This window comes from Anser brachyrhynchus (genome assembly GCF_964034855.1).
Source record: "Anser brachyrhynchus genome assembly, chromosome: 2".
NCBI classification, from domain to species: Eukaryota; Metazoa; Chordata; class Aves; order Anseriformes; family Anatidae; genus Anser; species Anser brachyrhynchus.
The window spans coordinates 136,220,913-136,241,917 of NC_137695.1; positions in this window are offsets into that span (position 1 = coordinate 136,220,913).

Sequence of the window (21,005 nt, forward strand, 5' to 3'; positions counted from 1 at the left end):
CTCCAAACTTATATCTAATTCCCAATCAAGCTTCATGAAGTCAGTGCCTTGATTCTAACCTTCAAAGAAGACAACAGATAAGTCATTGCCATACTGATAATTGCTACCAAAGTAGCTGCACTTCCATGTGTTAAAGCTCACTGTAAATGGATGTTGCCATAATGAAGGCTTGTGAAATTTGGAGGTGAAATGTATTCAAAGTGAGGAGGAGGAAGTTGTGGAACCGAATTTTAGAAACAGGTCATAAAAAATGTAAAGTGTAACCATTTTTGAATATGACTACATATTCAAGGCATTTTTGACTCAAGCCTATTTATTCTTGACCCTTTCTTAATGATTTCAGAGGTATCTACGCGCAGAATTTGTCCCCCCCCCAAAAAACACAGACTGTCAGGCTAATGGTGAAAAAAAAGTGAAAAACGGGTGCTTTATATGACCAGTATTTCAAGCTAACAAACAGTTGGTAATGCAAACTGTAAAACAAAGTTTCCAGCTTTCTGAAACATTTTTTTAAGGCTCCAGTTGCAGCCTATTCAGGAAGCATAGGCTTGCTGTAATTATAGATGAAATTCTGTCTCATCTGAAAAAGTGCACAACTAGTTCTTTTTAAAGTGATATAAAAGACAAGTCCATGAAAAAAAAAATATTTTGATGTAATAAAATGATGGCTGCAGGGTTCTTAAGAGAATACTCAAAAGCAAACAAAGTTGCTTGGAAGTTGGATTTATTTTAATGAGCTTCCAGGAACATTTATGACATATCTACCCCAGTGACCACAGGTGGATATCTCTGCTGGGTAACACTCGGCTGCTCCTGAATAAGACAGGAGAGAGCAAACAAACAGAAGAAACGAAAGAAAAAAAGGAAGAGATTTATGTCAGGATACACTTAATGAACACCTGCACTTCACAGGCCTGGCTAGCTATTTACCACCTTCTTCTCTTCAGATAAATATCTACTAAGAAAATACTCCTCTTTCTCTATCACTGACAAATTAAATGAACCCCCGGAACAGTGCTTGGAGACAAACTATGCATAGGTTAATTTTCCCTTTTTGTAAGCCAGGAAAATAATCATCATGGGAAGACCTAATTAAATAGGACTCGATTCTTTGTATGTGGTCATGCTGCTTGCCTCATAACAGACTGACTGCTGATCTGACCATGGAGAATACAGAGTTAAACAGCGCTTCCAAATTCAGAGGTCCAGCTGCTTGGGATTGGAGCACCTGATCAGTTATCCATCAGGATTTAACCTGTATAAACTTCAAAGTGGCTACAGTGAGAGAAATGACAAAGTATTTCTACACATTAAAGAAGTTCTCAACATCATTTGCTTTACTGACAGATGAGAGACTTGTACCAGTTGTCCATATTGGCCTTCCTTCCTCTCCTTGTTTGTGATGAGGCATGGGCATGCTGAACCTGTGTGAGACATTTATAAACCTAAAGCAAGCTACCCAAAGCGACCAGTAGCCTACAGTTAATACTTGGCACTTTGAAACCTGTATGCAAGCTATATTTGCAGTCAACGTACCACAGCGAAACAGGATGCTGATGTACAAGCACCTCATCCATAACAATGCTCAAAAGTTAGTTCTGCAAGGAGTGTAGAAGGGCAGGAAAACATGCAGCGCCTTCTGGATACTGTTTCTAAAAGAATCGTGCCTCAAAGCGTATAAAATAGCCATTCTCCATTGCATCCTGCAAACCATCTGGTAGCAGTTCGGCAAGGTGAGGCAGTAACCTCTTCCAGAGCTGTGCAGACCAGAAGCTGCAATTCTGGCATATCCAGCATACTATCGTTCACATTGGCACAAGCCAAATCTGTCCACAGGACAATGTGCTATCAAATAGTGCTGTAAACCATCAGTGTCTTTGTGGTATGAGAAACATGTACGCCAACAAAAGGGCGACCTCTTTTAACAAGTGCTCATCCAAAGACTAACAGGAGTCTGGAATACCTGAAAAATGAAGTTTAACGGCTATAGGCAGGATTTTAATTAGGTATCTAATCCAAATTAGTCTTCTGGACGTATCAAAGATGTTTATCCCATAGTTTGGAGTCCTGACCACAGGCTGGGATGGCAGTTCCTCTGGAGATGACTTGCTGTTCAATGAGCATAAATGGAAATTAAACATTAGTTTGGAATAGCCATGGAGTGGCTGACTCTTTTAGACTTGTTTTAGATTAAGACACTTGCATTTAGGCACCTAAATGTGCATGTGTATATCTCAAACTGAATCCTGCCCTGAACTTCTGGCCTCACCTAGGAAAATATTGTCTTCATGGGCTGAGGATAAGCTACATTGGGAAGAATCTTCCACAAGATCTGCAACCAAGCATTGGTCTGTGCAGTAATATCTTATATCTTCCTCAGGTGTTAAACTCCTAATATGTTTTGTTTTTTCAAGAGGAAATCATCTATTTCTGGCAATATTAATGCTATTTCCTTCATTCTTTCCACTCTTTTCAGTCCCCTCTTTACTTTCTGCTATACTGAAAATGATATCATTTTTCTTTATCTTCTCTCCTAGTTTCACAGCCTCAAATAACTCCTTTTATGAGTGGTTACACAATCTCCTGCTACATTGCCCTGGATGTGAAGAAAACAGACTTTGCATTCTTGATTTTAAAGGCTAAGCAAGGAAAGGATGAAAAAAAAAAAAAAAAAAGGATGAAAATTCTATTGGCAAAAGATTCCTTAGTCAGATTTCTGTATTCTAACTACCGAACATGCATTCACATTTTTTTACATGCACAGCCTTTGGCTACATAGGGCTGGGAGTAAGAACAAAATACTAAAATAGTAGTACTAGCAATATCACATTAATGTCAAAACAAATGTTCCATGCTCTGATGGCAAGAAAGTCAGTCCATCACTAAGGGTCAATTGCTTTTGCTAAAGGTGGCTTAGTTGTCATTAAAACAAATACACTGTTGTGACAAAAGCATCATAGGAATTATGCTCTGTGCCCCTTACAAAAGGAGCCTTGACATCCTACAACAAAACTGGACCTTTAGTACAAAAGGCCAGAAGCTTCAAATACTCTGTGTATGACAGAAGAGAACAGGAGAGGTCAAAGTGCACCTCCTGGTGTCTTATGTCCTCATAATAGCAGCTAGTGAAGAAATGGATTATCCTAGGAAACTGACCATATACTACAAAGGCAGAAAAAGGGCTCTCAATGTTTTTTGCCAGCCTGACCAAGGGAAACCCTGACCCCAAGTCCTGAGCGTGTGAGCAGCTGGGTACCTCCTGTGCCCAGCCCAACATCCCGACTCTGACTGCTGCCAAACTCCAGCAGTGCCGGGAAGCGTGTTCAAGAATGTGGGATTCTGTCTTGTTTGAGAAGTGAGAATTTACAAAATCTCAGCAAACATTTTTCAAGATGTTTATCTTACAGTGCTTTGATACCAAAAGATACCCACTGCACTATAGTTTTCATAAACAAAACAATATATTGCCTCAAACTGAAAATAAGACAGTAATTCAATAGAGAAATTTATAGACAGCATACACTTGAATTCATTCTAAAGACTGCACTTACAGTCCCCTTGGGTTAAAGCTTTTCCAACACATTGGGGAAAGTCAAGCAAACAAAGTCTATATTTTTGCATAGAGTGTTTTATGTTCAATAATTCAATATTTATGTGTAGCATCATTTACCCTACACAAAAATATAGGTTTTGTGTCTTTCGTTTATTCAACACTTCAGAATTGCCAATACCCACGGGTATATTACACCCACAGGTTTATTCCTCTGACAATCCTTACCTCAGGAAAATGAAATTTTTACATTTTAAATTAAAGCTAACTCTAATTTGCAATTGTAATGTACAGTAAGAGATTATTATACAGTATGTGTGCCAAAGGAGCTGCCTTATGCTAGTAAGGTACACTATAGCAAGGGCTGCTGTGAATGAATGTGACACATGAGAACAAGAAAAAAAAATAAAACAAAACAAGTAACTCAGGTTACTAACTCTAACAACTCCATGCTGCTAAAGTAATTTCAGACGTGGCTGATAATCTGCTAGAACCCACTAATCTCCCCAGCCTGGCAAGGAAACCTCACACACGCACCACTCGCTTGCAAAACAAACAATGCCTTTGCATCCATGCAGAAAAAGCCATGCTCACATAGTATCTCTCCTTTTTTATTGCCTTGGCCGTAGCTCTTGTGTTGTAGGTTGTTGTATCTAGGCCTCTTTGGGGATAAATTGCATAACGAAATCCTCAGTGCATTAGTTACAAATGTGCACCTTCCTACTCAGACTAAGTCTATTCTAGGTGTCAATGTCCATGCTATCTCTTCCAAGAAGCCACCCCAAAACAAAGCTGCAAATGGTCTTCCCACGTATCTCAGAAGTGCTGACCTGCCAGGCTACCTTTGTGTAATTCCACTCCCTCACCAAGGAAGCCCCTACTCTGCTACCATCCTCCTTTTCCTTCAGCTAGAAGTGGGACACACAGGTATAGCTTGGCTGTGCTATCTTCAAGACACACTTCTATACTGAGTGATGAAAAAAGAATTCACTGTGGATGACGCTGTTCTACCTTATGTAGAGCTGCCTGATATGCATTAAACCTAAATTACTTGTTCCCTGCACCACATAGATCACCTCTACAGCCCTGCCATGGGACACAAGTTAATAAATCTTCAGAGTCCCACCATTTCTCAAGGGGCGGTTTGCTGTCCATAATGCCACAGGAATGACAGAGCTAGTGCTCCTTGATAGCTTTAGGTGCCCTACAGTCAGGAACTGCACATCCCTCATAGGGCTTGTGGTCTGAAACAGGCCCGATGTTCACACAGAGCATTTCCAGGGGTTGGAGGCAGGGGGGCCAAGTTTCCTCTTACACTGGCTATGTGCATCAGCTGGTCTTGCATTAGAAGAGTATCTTAGAAAACATGTACTAAAACAGAGCCCTTTGCCATCCTACATTTTATTGACAGCCAGTGACTGTACTTGCGAGTTAGTCTCCCTGATGTGGTCTATCAAGTGTCTCCTGCTTAAAACCAATAAGCTGTGAGAGTGTTATTTGTTCCCCCACCTCCCACTTTTTTAATTTTCACTGCAAACACAGCTTATTTACACTCTGTCTCTTTTAAAAATCAAGTGTCAACCGAGTGCTAAACTGCTGCTATTTGCCAATGTTTCATTAACACCTTATTAGCTTCCAACAGCTGAAGGTGACTGGACCCTCACCTCTGTTTATTGCCTCAAAGTAACAGTTAACTGAAGCATCAGGATAGAGGCACCCCTGTAAATATGACTGAAAACAAATATGCATGCAGAATATAATCACGCACAATTTCAGCCAGATCTGCTAACAGACACATCTAGTTAATTTTATGCACAGTCACATACTATGAAGTTTGGAGCTCAGATTCTCATTAGAGATGATAATAAAGATCTCTGCATGCTTCTTTTTTTTTTTTTTTTTTTTCGTTGTCCATATCAGGCATGGGCTAAAACAGGAATAAAAACCCTGTGCAAATGATGCCACCAGTAGCTTGCTATTTCAGTTTAACTACCAGGTAGGAAGGTGTGATCCTCTTGTCATGCAAATCAGCACAGCTCCACTGAATCGCATGAAGCTGTAGTGGTTTACCCAGCAAACCCTCCAGCATGTGTGCATATACATTCTGCTGTACTTAATTCCAGCCCATGTAGATATAAACATCAACATAATAATAAATAAAAAAAAAAAAAAAAAAAGGAAGAAAAATAAATCAGTCCCCCCCCATGTGATTCCCAGGGTAGGAAGACTGGAACAACCTCCCCACCCCCCCAGCAGGTATCCCCAAGGGATTAAAACCTTCCTTTACTTATATCCTTTCCCTATTCTCCTGCCCTACTCTTTCTACCTTTTTTTTTTTTTTTTTTTTTTTCCCTCATCTAATTTGAAAGGAAAGGGACAGGACAGCTTACATAGGTACATGTTTACTATAGCTCTCCTTCTGTTATTAATTTAATGAAAAAAAAAAAATCCGGCTGCTTTCTTCTCCCACACTTCCAGACTAGCTTTCTGCACACATGGAAAAAGGAGCCAACTTGGTGGAGGGCAGTTTATAGAGGTTTCTGCTCCCCTGCCCCAATGGGCAGAGTATTTTGAGCTATAAACTGCCAGGTTTTGCTAATGCTGGAGCTATTCTGGTTGTTCTTCAGTTCATATTTCTGTTTTTGATGGTCCATTTCTACAACTACATTGCAAATGTACTAACTAGCAATAGGAGTTGGCCATCAGAGTGGTAGTTACCACTTTTCACCTTCCAAACAGGAAAAATTCAAATGTTTCCAATGAACAGGAAGTTGGGGGGGGCGGGGTCTCTTCTATCATAAAAAGAATTCAAGAACTCAAACCAATCTTTTCTGATTTTTGTAATCATTCTCATAACTATAATATTTTTCAATAATGTTTTTTCACAAATATAATGAAAAAAATGCTTTCTGAAATGTTATCTTAAAAAATGACAAACCATGAAGAAGATAAGATTGAAATAGTAAAAAGAAAGGAATTGGTAAGTATTTGGGAATACAAGTACAAAGACTGTTATGGGTGATTAAAAGCACAAATAAAGTAAATGGGGTGTCACTACCACTAAAAAAAAGTTAATATACCCCAGTTTTTGCAAGGTTCTGACCTTGAAAGATCCTTCTCATCTGAAAATATTGTGTTAAACTAGAACGCTTTAAAAACAATTGTTAACTCATCACTTGAGCATTCATGTAGCTCATCTGAAATAATCAGTATTTTTTGCATCTGCCCGGGAATATTCGCAGGATATACTAGTTTTGGAATAGGTTAGAGGATAAATTTTAATCTGTAATTCTTTTAGTGTACTTTCTCTTTATTCTTATTGTTATGCACAGACAAAGTTCAAAGATTTAAAAAAGGCTGCAGGGTGGTATGTTTTACTCGAGGAATGAAATGAAGCCTTTGCTCTCAGTTCTATCTCTGCCAGTATATTGGACCAGATTTTGGTCTCATTAGCACCAATATAAATCTGGAATAGTTCCACTAGTCTCTGTAATGTTACTCCCAATACATGCTGATTTAACTGAGATCACAAGCTGGTCCATTGACCTAAGTGGTGTCAGTGGGGATGTACTGAGAAGAAAATTTGATCTACTAAATTCAAATCCTTGAGGTGTTGTTCTAGCAGCCAAGTTATTTAGAAAGAAAACACTGAACTTGAATGTTGACCCTCCATCCCAGCTGGATCTCCATGTAAACTGTGCTCCTGCTGTAGCCTTTTAAATAGATCAGCAATTTACATTTTAAATAGATGAGCAATTCAAATTAGTGAAATGCCAGAATGTAGGTAGCATGGAGGTGGGGGGGAATTTAGCGCTACCCGAAATTTCATCAGCATTCAACAGTGTAACTCTCCTAACATTTTCTGAGAACAGAGACTGGATGAGCTGTAAGGATTCAATTACTAAATGTCTGTACAAAGCCTGATGGAAGGAAGTGGCTGCTATGTAAAGGATGAGCAGAAGTTCAAACTGACCAAATCTCCAGATCAACTTTGGACACCTGATTTAGGTGTTACAGCATCTAAAAAGCAGCTGCCTTCTCCTTGCTATCCCCAAGTCTGCTGTTCAGGCCCAACAGCAAGAGTTGGGCCTGAACAGGCCCATATAAGCACCTGTAATCAGTATAGATGGCAAGTTTTTCTTGTTGTTATTGTTGTTATTATTATTTTTAACTGGGGGGGGGGGGAGGGAGCTATATGGGGAACCCCTGTGAGAGGAGGCCAGGGGCTGCCTTGTGACAGACACAGCCAGTTCTAGGCAGCTCTGCAATAGATCCTCCACAGATGAGCCCATCAGAGGAGTTTGTGATATCTGTGAAACCATTTGAAAGAAAAGTAAAATTCATAGAGAGAAAAGGAACAAGGCAGAGGTTGTATGTAGGTTGTATGCTCCATGATGGAGTAGGTACATCCCAAAAGAGACTATGACGCATGGACCCATGACGGAGAAGAGAAAACAACTAAGAAGGAAGAAGCAGCAGAAGAAAAGAATGCTAAATAAGGACCAACAGAAAGAGTCCTCTATGCCCTGGTCTCCTCTTGCACTACTTGTTGCCTTACCAGAGGGACTGAGTGTAACCTGCAGTGGTAACAAGTTGGATAGAGAGTAGGAAGGGGTGACGAGAGCTGTCTGGAGTTTAGTTGAGCTTGTAAAAGAGGAGGAAAGCTGTTTTCCCTAAGTATTTAGATATTTTCTTCTCTGGTTCCCAATGTCTGAATCAGTAATTGAATATTTGAATTAAATTAAATTCTCCAAGTCAAGTCTGTTTTCCCTGTAGCAGTAATTGGTAATTTCCTTGTTTTTGTTTTGGCTCATGAGTTCTTTTACTCTCATTGTCCCTATTTTCTCCCCTGTCCCATGGGGAAAGCAGGAGTAGGTGAGCAGCTGAGTAGGTGCTTGTCTGCCGGCCAGGGCCAACCCACCACAGTACCACCACAGACAGCAGAAAGCAGCCCCAAAGCAGACAATGGGCAGCAAAAGGGATGGATGCACCTGGACCATGGGGAGGGCAGGCTGAAGGAATGTCTCTGCACTTTCAGCCTCCTCTGAAACCTTACATCAGGATGCATTACTTAAGATTACATAAGATTACTTAAATGAATCAAGCCATTTTTGGTTTGGTTTGGGTTTTGGCCTAAGGGCAAATACTGCCGTGTAGCTTGTGCCCATTTCAACTCAGCCCTCTTCCTATACCAAAAGAGCAGCTTCACTCATAGCATCTGCTGGACATAGCATTTGACTTGTGCCATTCCCAGGCCTTGACCAGACCTTGTTCGGCCATAACTGGTGGGCTTGGGCCTAAACCTTGCGGAGGTTTAGGATCCTGCCGAGGAATCAGTCCAGACAACTGTGGGAGGTTCTACCATGTTCTGCCCCAGTCTCACTTGTTAGCACAGACGTGGCGGCCTACAAGTCCCCATCCAGGGAAAACCTGGGGGGAGAACAGTACAGGGAGCAGGGGCACAACAACCTTACTGCTGGTGCTGGGCCCCGAGCCAGCACAGGCCCGTGGGTCATTCACAAGTCGGTTGACCCCTGGCTGCTGTGTACAAGCACAAGGTGATGGCTTTGTGACCTGATTGTTGCTCCTTTAAATGCCCAAATGTTTCTGAGAGCAGGAGCTGTTTGCTCCTGCGAGCTCTGGGGTCTAATATGCATGTAGGTGCTTCTAGGGTTAAGCAGTGATGGACTGTAGGTTTCTAAATTTGATTCTTGGACTTTAGCACCAAAGTAGGTGGTCTGAATCTCACTAAAGATAAATTACTGGCAGTGAAAGCAAAGCATAAACACAGGAAAATGTAAAGGCCAGTGTAAAACTGTATGAGTGCATGGCATTTTCTTCTGGAGGCCCTTGCCTAAGTCAATCTGTCATACAGCTGCTCATCAGGCACTGTCAGACAGATGTCTGTCCTTCCATCTTCCTGTGGAACTGCAAACACAAGAAGAGAGTAATTTGTTAATGTGGGCCCAAAACATGCTTGTTTCAATGGGCTTGTGGGATTATTCAGATGCTAGAAGCACCCAGCCTTTCTGAACCGGTTGCAGGAAAATACAAGACCAGCATAATGAGTGAGATTTTAATGAGGGGTTTTGTTTGTTTGATTGTTTGTTTGCTGCCTTTTTTTTTTCTTTGCTTCCTCATTTCTTTTGTCTCTTCATTCAGGTATTTAACCATTGCCACTGGCTACTAAAATGACTTTCAGCTACATTATTTCCACCTTTGACCTTTAGAGCTGGTCTTACTCCAAATTTGTTTTTTTGAGCAATAAAACACTGCTCTGGTTCCCATGCACAGGATCATTTCCCTCTTAAGCAACAGCAAAACCTCGGTGCTCATGTTCATCTACATCAGTTGTTTCACACACACAAGCAGCCTTTAATTGCTGCCGCCAATTAAAAAACGTGTAACACAGGCGTACACACTTCGTTCCCGTGGTGCTGGGCTCGGCCTCCCTTTCAGCTGCAGCTTGAAGGAATACCACTCTATTTATCTCCCTGACACACAGCAAACGGCAGTGTCACGCAGTTCAGTGTGCGCGTGAAAAAGCATCTGCGCTGATCACAACGCTATTACTCTTAATCCCTCCGGCCCTGATATTTGTTCACCTCATGCCAGGAGGAAGAATAGGGGGCAGTTGCTTTGGATAAACAGGAACGACCGTGGGAGGTGCCCTCAGGAGGAGCTCTGTCATGATGGGCCTTCCCCGCTCTGACAGCACCGCGCAGCCTGCCGGCTCGGCTGCTGCTCCCTGCAAGGGAAGTGGCAGCGTGGCAGGCTGCTAAAGGTGTGATTGATGGGTGCTGTCGGTCCCTACCTGTCACCTCATTGCACTGACAGGGGTGAGCTACACCCCTGGGAGACAGACTTACATTGTGCAGCCCACCCGTCCTTTGCAGTGAGACCCTAATGTCCTGCTGCAGTGCTCCTCGCAGGTGGCGATCTCCTCCTCAGGCTGGGGAGGGTCGAGCAAAGAGCTTTAAAGCCTGTTTTTGCTGGCAAGGGCAGTGATATATCTCTCAGAAGTACCTGGAGACACTGGAGGAGCACTGGCTGCTGCCGAGGGCTGGTTCAGCCCGGGGTTAGGACGGATTCAGCCACAGCTGCAGGGACGTCAGTGAGAGAAACTTGTGGGATGCTGGCACGGCTCCACAGCCGTGCATGTGCAACGTTGAACACGTGCAGAGGGTTTGCAGTGTCTGCCCCCGAGCCCGAGGGATGACAGAGGTGACACAACCGTTCACCCCTGCCTGGGGGAGTCCCTTGTGTGTGCACGTGGCTGTGCTGGCACACGCAGGTGTGAATTCCTCACCCCGCAGGAGCGAGCCTGAACGCCATCTGACTATGGCTCTGGTTTTGCATCAACCTAAATCCGGTCAGAATAACAATCTTCCCTGGGAATCAGGGATTTTGTGTGTGTGTGTGTGTATGTGCGTGTTTGCTAGCAGGAGACTGAAAGCAACTTTTTCCACATTGCAATTTAAAGAGGATCATTCTAGCCACAAAGATCATTTAAATCAAACCTCAGACCATTCAGCCAGCATCAACACAAGAAACCAACAGCAGGCAAATCCAGCTGCCTTCCAGCAGCCCCTTCCCTCTCTCGCTGTCCTGTTCCCCTCTGTCACAGGCAGGCCGTGGTTGACACCTGGGCAGCCCAACATACCTCTCCTTGCATCTGTCGCACTGCAGCACTGGGGCTGTCAGGCCACGACACCCCAGCGGGCCCATCCAAAACCCACTGACGTCAGTGGAAAGGCTCCCACTGATTTCAGGGAAGGTTTCATCAGACCCTGGCTGAGGCAGAGCCATCCCTTCCAAACTTTCACTTGGTAGCTCATAGGCTGGCACTGGTGGTGCATGAAGACTTTTGGGGGAAAAACGTGCTGCTCCTCTGCCTGCAAGGAGAGCTCTGATGCCGCTGCTGGATCACTCCTTTTATCTGATGCCTCAGATAAGAGTGCATCTCACAGCTTCCCTTTCCCCTCCAAATCAAAGGCAGCGACTGCAGCTGCACAGCCCGGCGGGTCTGTTTAGTTTCTGTGGGCCAACAGCCACCAGCTGTAGAGGCTGCTGTGCTTTTTGCTGGATGGGAGCTTTTAATTCCAATAGACAATGTGTACAAATATTTCCCATATCAAAATTGTTCCATATCTTCCTAAGTTAATTAAATGCTAATTTTCTAATGAGGTGACAACAATGGCAACAACCTGTTATCTGCATGCTAGCTAGTGCCCGTAACCAACGGGTGAGCACAGAAACCTTGTGCCGTTATTAAACTATATTCCTATATTAATTAATTACTTTTGCGGCTGTATTATTCTGAAGCTGGTCAGAAATGCAGATAGTAATTAAATGTAAAATACATTTACGTTATTTTTGAGATTGCAGAGTTTCTTTGTGGTATTTATTATTTCACAGTGTTGTTATAGAAACCCCTTACACGTTTTCATGCTCATTGCTTGTTAGTTTAGCAAGAAATGCTGGAAGGAAAACTCAGGATAAAAGTGCTGTTCAACATACATTGAGCACAAATTAAGTTATAACAGTTTCCTGACTTGTGGAATAAAAAGGAAAAAGCCACTTGGAATTCATATTAAAGGGTGGCCATATAGCTGTCACGTCTTCACACCCAGAAAATGACTTCGGCACTCAAAATCTCGCAGAGGTTGAATTTATGTGCCTACATACAAAACAGAGATTTTTTTGTTTAATCCAGAAGGTTTCTGAACTCCCCCCTACTTCAGCTGCCAGTACAGAAGATCCCCAGACATCTTGATTCCTTCTGATACCCAAAAGCTCCTCAACCTTAAAAAGGTCAAATTGCCCAACATCTCGTTCATGCACCAGATTAGTTGGGACCCCAAAATTATGTTTCTCCACTTATCTTCCCTCAGGACTGCTTCAAGTCCTCTGAAAATTCCTACCAAACAGCTCTGAAATTGGATTTTACATAAAACACAATGACAGCTATAAATTTCCTTTGAAATATGCTGGAGTCAAATACTGCAATATTTGAATAGGATATGAGAGATACCTTCAATGCATTACTCTGTCTGGTCAGAGCTCATTCCTCTTGCAATACACTCTAGCCAGGAGGCTTCATTTCTCTGGAAGCTGGTGTGCGATTTTCCCGTCCCTTTTCAGAGAAAAGCCATGGTAATTTGCATCAGGACTGTGATTTCAGAGACGTGACAGCCACTCCACCTTTGACAGAGAAGGTTTAGGCACCTACCGTCAAGAGAGTGTCCAGATGGTAGGGAAAAGGACAAATCCTCATGATGGCATAGAAATTTAAAAGCCATGCTGGGGAAGGGGAAGGCATGTGATTTCAGACAGGCTCCTGGCTTCCACTTCTCCACGTCCTTTGATTGAAGTGAGGCACCATGCCCTGTCCTTGTGAATCTGACATTCCCTATGTGCTGTTCATGAAGCATGGGCAACCAACCAAGGATCAGGGAACTGAGATATTGAATAGTAAAATGCTAGACTGTGGAGATAGACAAAAATTTCACTGGACTTGAATCTTCTTAAAATCTGGGGTTTTGTATTTGGGAGCTTCCGAATGTTTTTCTGCCATCAGCCAGTACGGCTCAAAGGAACGAAGGACACATTTTCCCCCACTGCTGGGGAAGATGCTCTGCTAATGAAGACTCCTCCAGATTTTAGTAGGAATAAATTGTATACACCATGTTTTGAGAAACAGGTAGCAGAGTTCCATGTAGATAATTTTGCAGCTATTTTTAAATGGTATAAATCTTTTCACAATGAGCAACAGGTGAGATGCACCTGTAAACCATTTCTCTCAGTGCTTCAACAGGAGGATGTCCTACAACTGAATGATAAAGTCTGCCAGGAAAATTAAGCCATAATGTGAAATTCATGTTCAAAGGTGTTTAAAACAATTTGTTTACTGAATTCAGACAAATACCTCCAAACTGTTTTCATTACATTTAGTGCTGGCTAAGCCAAGACAAAAAATACAACACTGATAATAAGCTACAAGTCCGTTCACATTAAGCATTAGGTAGAAAAATAGCTTTCCTCTATTCCTCTGTGAGCTTCTTTCTATTCCAAATGTGGACAAATAAATCCTTATTATCCATTCCTAGCATTAGATGATGAGGATGATAATAAAAATAATAGTAATTTACATTTAAATAGAATATTTAATTAATTCCACCTCTGGAATGAATCACAACATCTGGTTAAACACAGATAATATCAATGTTGTGTGATAGATTAGGATCAGGAGAAGGGGAAACTGTGAATAAATAATAATAAAAAGAAAATTACTTGAATTGAGGTCTGTAGGAAAGCAACAGCTAAAAAATGCTTATCTTTGTGGAAAACTTCTATAGGGTGTTTAGTAATCATGAGTTTTTGGAGATTTGCCTCAACCTAAAGACAAAATCTTAATCTGTATAGCTATCCTGATACCATATTTAGGGAGGGACTGGGGAGAGAAAAACTGCCCGTGATGGACTGAAGTGTGCAGCTTCTCAGTGACTGTGAAATATGTTCTGAGCAAATCTCGGGATAAAGCCTGCTGGCACCACAAAGTGAGCAAAGTGAACCACTGTTTAAGATGCCTACGTTCATCCCAACCTATCACATTTATCTTAATGAATTTAGTAGTACTCTGCATCATGGACTTAATTAAAATATGTAAAAGTATTTTAATATTTAATTTAATTTTAAAATATTTTAATTATTTATTACTTAATCATTAGAAATAAGTATTTTAGTCTGTGACTGAATAGCGTATACAACTGTTCAATTATTTTTTGGCGATGAGGGTCTAGGTTTCTTTTCCCCCCTATAATTTCCATTTAGGACTATTCAGAAGTTGCAGCTCTATCTTGGCTTCCTGTGAAAAGTAGCAAATGCAAACCAATTGTTTAATGCAGCACAAGAAAAAACACACGTGTGGGAGACAGCAAGTGACATAGCCTTTTGAAGTTCTGCTTAGATCTTGGTCATGATTACAGAGAGGTACAGCAGTGAAACACACTAGGAAAAAAACAAACAAACAAATAAAAAAAAAACCCACACTCTTGCTGTAATATCCACAACAGCTGATGAATTGCACAATTCAATGAACCCCCACAACTGCATAAATGTTGGGGAATTACAATATTTTTATCCTTGTTTATGTATTATAAAAGCTCTATTTTTCCATTTGCTTCATGAATTCCTAATCCATTTATTCCACACTCAAAACAAAGTTCTGTCATGCTTTTGATGCAGTTTGGGATGCTTCTCCCTGGGTAGAGCTCTCTCTTCTTCAGCAGGGGTTGCACGCTGGACTGGACGTTTCTCCATGTCCTTGCTGGCTTCAGAAAATGTTTTGTCAGCAGAATGGGCCCATGCTGTCACCACGTGTGATAGAGCTTAGGGCGATACGAGAGTTTGGCTGAGCCTTGCAGTCCCACTGAGCCTTTCTCAGTGTCCAGGCCTTTATAATTCTTCCCCTGGGGAAAAGTGTTTGGCTTCTGATTTATCCCCCAAACCCTATTTGTCCTAGTCTAGTCCAAAACTACACTGTTTTGCTGGATAGTTTTTGAAAAGCTGGGCTAATGTTTCTGTTGTAAATTGGCCCCCAGGAGGCTCCCCCTGAGCACCGGGAGCACTTCTGTGCTGTGCGGGTGACGGAGCCCTGGCACAGGCTGCCCAGAGGCTGTGGGGTCTCCTCCTTGGAGCCCTTCAGAAGCCGCCTGGACGTGGTGCTGGGCACCCTGCTCTGGGTGTCCCTGCTTGGGCACGGGTGGCACCGGGTGGCCTCCAGAGGGCCCTGACAGCCTCAGAGACTCGGATTCTGTTGTGGCACAATCCTTGATCCACAGAAAATGAATTTATATGGGAACATTGTGGGTTTTGGAAGGAAAGATGGCTTGCTCACTTACTACAAGGCTAGTTCTCCAGGCAGGCTTTATAATGAACTCAATGGGGCTATGGTAATGTCATTCATGTGTATGTTGCCAGTGTATTGCTTTAGTTTCTTAAGCTCTCGTTAAGTCATGCACAGAAAGGATAAAACTATGCTACAGCAAAATTAGAACATTTACATAAAAAGTTGAATTTGTTTGAATAGGCCCACAGTCTTTCTCAAAATCCTCTACTACCATACAGACAATAGCCACAGGCCACCCTAAGAGCAGTTGGTGGCAGCCCTTCAGAGATCACAGTCCCACAAACCTGCACGCCCAGAAGCAAATTTATTACTGGCATGCTGTGAAGTGGGCCAGCCTGTCACCAGGTTGTTCCAAAAGTTACCCATAAGGTCCCAGTGCAGACAAGGGGCCGATAAGCTGGGAGGGCAGCCATCCTTCGAAGGCAGGGTCACACATCTACAGCTCCAGACTGCCTTCTGCTCCCTGGTGACTTCTGGTGTGGGCAGCTGTCCACTGTACATCCAGATCAGCCAAAAATCAACCCTAAACCAACCCAACTTCCAAGTTCCCTTCATTTGTGACTAGAGTTGGATTTAGACACCATCCTCCTGACAACTTAGCGTACAGGCTTTGTGTCCCCTGAGGCTTCTGCTCATCCTCCCACCTGCATTCCTGTCTCGGTTTTGCCTCCAGGGTATTGCTTGCACAGGAGTGCTTCGGGGATAAGCCCTGTCAATGCTTAAACAGCTCAGAGGGCTGATGCAGCAGCAGGGAGCATCATCAGCCACCCTGGCCCTGCAGGGACTGAAGAGTCCCAGAGCAGGCGAAGGGGAGAAGTGTCCTGAGGGCATAACCATGAGCAGACCCCTGCCTTCTGTAACATAAACTGCCCTGCCAGAGGTGCTGCATCTATCCCTGTGAGCAACGGCGATCTGCATCAGCCAGAGTGAATCAAGCTACCATCTGTGTGGGCATTTTTAAATTTTATTTTATTTTTTTTAATGCAGCTGCCACATATATATAGAAAGCAAGTCATTAGGAACATTATGGTATTAGTCAAATCAACTTTGTTTTTCAGAGGGATGAAAGCTAGATATGTAATTCACAAATAGTGGGTGTTGGTGGGTGGTAGCGTTACACAGAGGCTCTCAAGCTCTTTTCTCCTGTGTGAGCAAGTTTTCATTCTTGGAGAGGCATACGGTGTAACTGCTAAGTGGCCATGCAAGGTTTGTTTTTCCCAAGCTCCCAGGTAGGGTGAGCTCGCCAAAGCCTTGGTCTTTGGATGGAGAGGCAGAGCTGCTCCTTCGGGCCACGACACTGTTGTGGGTTTGAGGTTCTAGAAGAAGGGACTCCTCTGATTGCTGGTTGCTACCCTCATTTCAGGACTGCATATTCAGCCTTACACATCACTGATTATTCTTTCACTGGGACATACAAGGCCCAAACATTTTTCTGTTGTGCTTTCCAAACAAGGACAAGAGCATCTTTTCTGGAGTACTTTATCCCAGTTCCACCTTCAAGGACATCTGTGATGTCTGCCTCTGAATGATTAAGACTAGCATACAGCAGAGCTTTTACAGAATATCCTCCTTTTCTTCCTCATTAGTCTGCAAACTTGAGCTCACAGCCTATGCTAAGGTCAAGGAACACCTTGTGAGAGGAGCAACATAAGACAGAAACTCTTACACATGTGATGGTCTCTGTATTCCTCAAGACTTCTGAGACACAGAAGAACTTGACAGCACACGAAAATGTTGCTGGTGGATCTGTTTTTGATATTTGTCTGTGAGGCACGTAATAGTGGGGTATCTATATAAGCTGTAATTTAATGAACTGAGATCTTTATTTCTGCAGCTCTCCAAACTGGGGCAGCTAGGTAGCCTGGTGTTTTGTAATCCTGTTTTACTTAATTAAAGTCTTCATGTTGGCTGGGTGGAAAGATATGTTACCCTGTTGCTAGCAGATGATGAAAGGAGGCAGACATCATTAGTGTACATGACTCCTTCCTCAGCCTCCATCAGAGCTGGGGCCTCTGTAGTTCCTCTGGAACAGAATTAACATATTTCTCATTGAAATGTCTCTTTTCTCTCTTGTTCAGCTGCATACATTCCCTGTAACAAGTATTAAACTGTTTGGTTATCTGTAATGTGCCCAGACTTTCACAAAGGTTCATTCACAAATGAACTCCTGCTGTTAGGTCAAGGAAGGTCTATTTTAGCGCTTGCAGCTCCTATAATATTAAGCTGTTAATGAATTGACCAACTTTTCATCATACTTAGCATGAGGGATGCTTCTCATGGCCTCAACTCTGACTCCTGAAGAGCAAGATTTCACTGGGGTCCTCTCATAAGTTTTCTTGGGCTTATGCCATCGCAGGGGGGAGTGCATAAGAAGTAGCATCTGGCAGTACATCTGCATCCAGTCCCTGATGGCACCCTGAGATCCATCTGCTCAGGCGCGCTCCTCCCTTCGTACGGAGCTTGACATATCTGGTACCCCACTGCCAGACAACCTCAGCACACACTTCTTGCTCTGAGGGAGGCTGAGTCACTTTTTCAGTGTCTTCATCTTCTGCTGACCTCCTTGTTAACCTGATGTAAGAGTATGTGGTCTCTTTTCAAACTGCTCACGGCTCTCTGGAAGAAATCTGCTGAAGAGTCTTGACCTGAGCAAACAGACCAAAGACCCTAAAGTCTTAATTCTTTACAGAGGACACAAAAACAAAGCTGGTAACTGCAATAAATGTTGATGAGTGGGCGTGACAGATCTCCAGGCTTTGCAAGGAAGCAGCAAGGAAGCAAGGAGGGCCCCTAGGCCTGCTCCACTGTTAGCTGATCAGTTGAAAGTCAGTTGTTATTTCTTTGTTATTGTACACCATGATGCATTTTACATTATTGTACATATCATCCAGTAGACCCTTTCAGAGAAACCAAATAATTGAATACTTAACAAGGATGCTTTAATTTTCTTCAGTTCTTGGAAATACACAATCATTTTTTTATTCTGAGTTGGCAATGAAGATCTCCAAACTAGTGGTGGAATAGGAGGGATAACAGCTTCGTGGAAGCTACTCTACAGATTTGTACTGTAAGGCAGTAAGTATATGACAAAGGAGTAAGACCTACTTTTATCCTATATACATGTGCATCGTAATGAAAACTTCCTTTCTGTATTTATATTACCTTTTAAATTTAATACATTTTATGCCCATACATGTCTCCTGTGCTGCAGCAATGATTACTGTTTCCAAATGCCCTTGCTCACAGGGAGTATTTTTCTTTCTCCTTATCTGTACATTTTACATGAAGATGTACAAAACAGAAGCTATCTTCTGCTGCACACAGTATTCATTTAGTGACATGTCTCTTCCGTGTCTAGGAGCATAACATAGTGTAGCAGAATCACTTGCCACCCAGAGTTCGGGGTGCAGCAATCAAAGGAAACATTGCAGATTGTCTCAGATGCATCGTCTCTCCATCACCCTGTACCACCAATATAGTCCATTCATAGCAGTGTGTATAAAAGAGATTAAACAATCTATGTGAAGAGTCTCGTACATGTTTATTTTTTTTCTTTTCAGTTGTTTTTCAGGAATTACAAACTCCAACATGATATCAAGCTGAAAATTTCCTAATACAGAAGGTAAAATTAGCAGTCAATGAATAATTTCAAAACCTTTGCTCTTGTTAGAGTTATAGATCTGAAATTTCCAAGAAGAAATTATCAAATTTCAGCATCACAGTCTTTGGAAAAATTCATACATATGACAAGTAATTCCTATTTTGATGCAACCTTTAAGCAAAGAGAGGTAAATTACCATTGTGTAACATTTCAAATGAGATGCTACATTTGACCAAACTGTATTAAACCAAAACAAAACAGCTTTTCTATTAATTAAAGATGATGAATGTCTATGAGAAATAAACAAATAAATAAATCTGCAGTATTGTCATGAATAATACAATCATGTTTTTAGCTTGCCTTACTTTAATGTGAACTCACAAGTCTTCATGTGTAAGTGTGAAGACTGTTAAATAACATTCACAGGAATACAGCAGGTTTTAAAGGGCTGCTTTTCATACTCAAAATCTGGAAAAATTTTCCTAACATAGGTTGCCCAACTTTAAGTGAATTTGTGGCTTTGGTAATCATAGAATCATGGAATGGTTTGGGTTGGAAGCGACCTTAAAGCCCATCTAGTTCCAGCCCCCTGCCATGGGCAGGGACACCTCCCACCAGCCCAGGTTGCCCAGAGCCCCATCCAGCCTGGCCTTGAGCACCTCCAGGCATGGGGCATCCACAGCTTCTCTGGGCAGCCTGTGCCAGGGCCTCATTGCCCTCAGAGTGAAGAATTTCCTCCTCGTAACTAATCTAACTCTCCCCTCTTTTAGTTTAAAGCCATTCCCCCTTGTCCTATCACTATCTGCCTGAATAAAAAGTTGCTCTCCAAGTAAAAAGTTGCTCTTCAAAGACCTGAAGAAGCCTCTCTACTGTCTCCAGTGATCTGAAGAAGCCCCTCTACTGTCTTCTCTGTTCAGCACTTTCTATTATTATTTGAAGGGCAAAGACACAGTGGCACAAAGGTAAAGTAGTGCCTGAGATGAGCAGATTGAGAATAGCTACAGTTAATGAACAAATAAACGCAGATACGACCATCTGACTTTTAAGAAGGGACAGTCACAAGCTCATCTGGGCAGCAAGAACCCACGCTACAGTTATTAAAACAGCCCTGCTTTAATTAGAAAACTATAGCACCTTAGCTCATCTTTTTAAATGAGAAGCTAAAGGAAGCCATCAAAAGACAAGAAAGCAGATAATGACATAAGAACTCTAACTATGTGGGCCAGTGTGAAGGCTCCTGAGGTAAAAAAGGCTAAAAAAAAATCTCCCTGACTTCAGATTTTACTGTCCTTCCCAAAGCAGAGCAGGTCTTTCTGTATTATAGCGTAATAACTATTTGAGGTCTCTTCAGTTTCAGCCAGGTGAGAGCAATGCAGGTGGCAGCTCATCCTGCCCTTGCAAAAGAATAACGTCTACAGATTTCCTACCGAAAGTAGTAAGCATGAGCCTGGCACCCTTTTACTGGAAAGCAGTCCCACGCTGAGTAAGGCAAACAACTATGCAGAAACAAGTTTCAAACAGACAACAACAACAAAAAAAGACTTTTCTGGCACCTCTCTGAGAACCCAATAAATAAAAGTAAAAAGCCTCAACCTCTCAGCTTCTCTTTATTAGTGGTAACAAATCAGGCTCCAGTGATGGTAGGAGACTCGCCCTCTAGGTTAAGCACTGCTCTGTTCTTTTTTTGTAGCCTGTCCAAAGCAATCCAGGAGTGCAGTCCACTCCAAACACCAGCAGGTCCCTGCTGAGCAGGGGTGATGCTTGAGGAGTGCAGAATCAGCAAAAGGGCTCCCCGGCCATTTCCCTCCCTGTCTGTCCTCTCTGCTGTTCAGATCACAGGAGAAGAAGGTGTCTCCAGAGAAATGAAGACATTGCCAATATCAGTAAGAACATTTACATTTAACTCCATAGCAGACACACAATGCTACTTTAGCTTGGCTTTT